We start from the raw sequence: 3,379 nt of genomic DNA, 5'->3' as shown, positions 1-3,379 counted from the left end.
GATCATGTATGCGATTTTACAGGTACACAGAGAGTATAGCAGGCTTGCTACGGGTCCCGGCGACCTTAAGTCGACCTGGATCCTAGCGCCGGTAGCGGTCCGATTTTCGGGTCGTTACACTCACATTTATTTTTTTGCAGATAATTCTTTACTATTTTTTAATGTTAGATTGGAGGAGGCAAACATAATTAAGTCTATTTTGGCTTGTTATGCAACTGCCTCTGGTCAAGTGGTTAACTTCAATAAATCTGGCATTTTCTTTAGCCCTAATATGACTTCTAACGTGAAATCTGCTATTAGTAATATTCTTGATGTTCACTCTCCTCTGACCCACGGGGCCTATTTGGATCTTCCCTCTCTTATAGGGCGGAATAAAAAGTAGATTTTTGGCTTTTTGAAGGAGAGAATGTGGAAGAGAGTTAATTCTTGGAATAGCAGATGTCTTTCTAAGGCTGGTAGAGAGGTCCTTATCAAACTTGTAGCACAAGCTATTCCTGCGTATTGCATAAATATCTTTCAAATTTCTATTACTATCTTGAATGAATTGCATAGGATGCTTAATGTTTATTGGTGGGGTGGTAAGAGAGACGGCAAGCGTGGCATTAATTGGCTAGCATGGGAAATAATGTGTGGTAGCAAGAAGGATGGGGGTATGGGCTTTTGAGATTTTAGAAGTTTCAACTTTGCTCTATTTGGCAAACAAGCATGGAGGCACTTAACTAATACAAATACTCTTTGCTATAGAGTTTCTAAAGCCAAGTACTTTCTAGATGGTGATTTACTTTCCAAATGGTGATTTACTTTTCGCTAATGTGAAAAATAATGCTAGCTTTGTTTGGAATAGTATGGCTTTTCAAGAGAATTAATTCGAAGGGGTGTTAGGTGGAGAATGGGTAATGGGAAGAAGATAGTGGTTGCTATCGATCATTGGATTCCAAAAGAGGATTCTTATTATGTGGATGATGGTCCGAAATTTATTGAACCAAACTTAAGAGTGTGTGACCTTTTGTTATGCTAATGGCAAATAGTGGAATATTCCTCTTTTTTTGGAACTCTTCTCATCTCATGATATTAGGGCCATCATAAGCATTCCTATTAGTATTTCTAATACGAATGACTCACTATTGTGGCATTTTAACAAAAAGGGTGTCTATACAGTCAAGTCGGCTTATCATATGAGCATGGAAATCCTTGGGAGGGCTCCTATTTGGTTGGGGGGTGATGTACGGGTGAGGTTGTGGAAGATTTTAGCTCCTCCAAAAGTAAAATATTTTTGTTGGAGAGCTTATAAAAATATATTACCAACAAAAGATAACTTGAGGCATAGGGAGTGGATGTGAATTCAAGTTGTTTATAGTGTTATGAAAATGAGAGCATTGATCATGTCCTTTTGTATTACTCTTTATCTAAGGAAGTTTGGAGATTGGGGGAGTAGATGTGCAGCCTAATCTTGATTTTAGTCATTTTTTAGTGCAGATTTTTAGCGTGAAAAAATTGTTTTTGTTGCTACTTGCTCGTGGAAAATTTGGTCTGCCATAAATTTATTATTGTGGCAGCAGTGGGCACTTTCAGCTACTCAGATTGTCGAAAAAGCAACTTCTTTTTACACGGATTGGCAAAGTGCTCAAACAAGTCTTCGTGTGCCACCTGCTCTTCCTACTCCAAATCTTTAGTCAAGACTTCAGTTCTACACTTCTAATTCAACTCACCATCATGAGGTGACCCCACTTCAAGTCCATGCATTATTTTGGGTTCATGATAATTTTAGCTGGTTATGTCAAGTTGATGTTCCTCTCTTTCAAACTCAAGATTTTATTGGTTATAATTTCGTGGTGGAAAATTTTGAGAGTATTTTCTAACGTACTGTTTTAGGATTCTCGAAAGGCGGTGGCTCACTGGTGACTGTTGAAACTTTAACTCTACGTCATTATTTACTATTTATGACAAAATTTCTTCCTTTTAATGGTTGCTTTCTCACGGACTCCTTTCAGGTTGTTCAAGCTTTTTACTCTTCTACTATAAATTTTTCAAAACTTGGTTTCATTTTGCAAGATTGTAAACTTTTGTTAGACTTTAGAATTAATATTTTTATTCGTTGGATTTGTCGGCATATCACTTTAACTGCTCATACTTTAGTTAAAGACTCTATTTGTCATGTTCGATTTTCAATTTGGATGAGATTCCATTTTATTTGATTGAATTATATTAATATAAGCATCTCAATTTGCTTTAAAAAAAAATTATATTTTTTAAATAAAAAAACCTCTCATACAAAATAATTAACATAAAAAATTTTACCATAATTATGAGGGTAATTCAAGTATTAATTTCTTTTTATATATTATATGTATGATCATATTTTTTTTGTATTTTAATTAATTTATGTATTTTTATATTTTAATTACTTTATGCATTCTTTGTAGTTTAATTATTTATATTTTTAATTTTTAAATAGAGAAAATATTCTAATTATTTATGCACTTTTTGTATTTTAATTTTAAATTTATCGGCCTAACATTTTTAATTGAAAGCAATTGTCATCTTAATTTTCAATAAATATATGAAAGTGAAATTTTTTACATACAGTGATTATAAGATCTATCGATATATTTTGATTTTATCAAATTTGAAAGAATATAATGTTTTTGAATATGAGCAGAATTAGGACTCCTTCAATTTAATGAATTCATAATATATAAATTAAATTATTGAATTATTGAGCTTGATTGGAAAGTTGTGATTGATATTGTTTTATCCTAACGTAATCTAAAAAGGTTATGTGGAATCTTATCTTATATTAGACTTTATCAGAGGTTAACATATACTTTACATTTTGATGTTACAGATTTTTTTACCTAATATTTTGTATTTGGGAGAGATCTGTTAATCTGAATTAATTTATATTTTTTATATTAAATTTTTTCTAAATTTTGATTAACAAAAGTTTTATATGTAAAAAAAAAATTATTGAGTCGTAGAAATACTCGCGATTCAAAACTTTATTAACTAATATAAATATTTTTTTTTAAATAAAATAAAAATTAAAAAAATAAAATTTAAAATCTCTTAAATTTATTCAAATATACTTACCATTGAATTAAAATTATGAGTACTAAAATAAATAAATTTTTTATGGGAATCCATCATTTCTTTTTTCTTTATAGGTAACTTATCGCACCTACTATATATATAAGGACAACAACAAGAAAGGATAGTTTTGGGTATAATAGAAAATTAGTTGGCGGTGGGAGAAAATCTATAATTCTCTATAAATTATATAAAACATTGTTTTCTCGTAACAGCTGCAAATTATATATATTATAATGATCATGTCATGAACCGTGAATCATTTTAGACATTAATATTTCTTTTTCAGTTG

This window comes from Manihot esculenta, chromosome 13 (assembly GCF_001659605.2).
Source record: "Manihot esculenta cultivar AM560-2 chromosome 13, M.esculenta_v8, whole genome shotgun sequence".
Lineage (NCBI taxonomy): Eukaryota > Viridiplantae > Streptophyta > Magnoliopsida > Malpighiales > Euphorbiaceae > Manihot > Manihot esculenta.
This window is presented reverse-complemented; position numbering follows the sequence as displayed.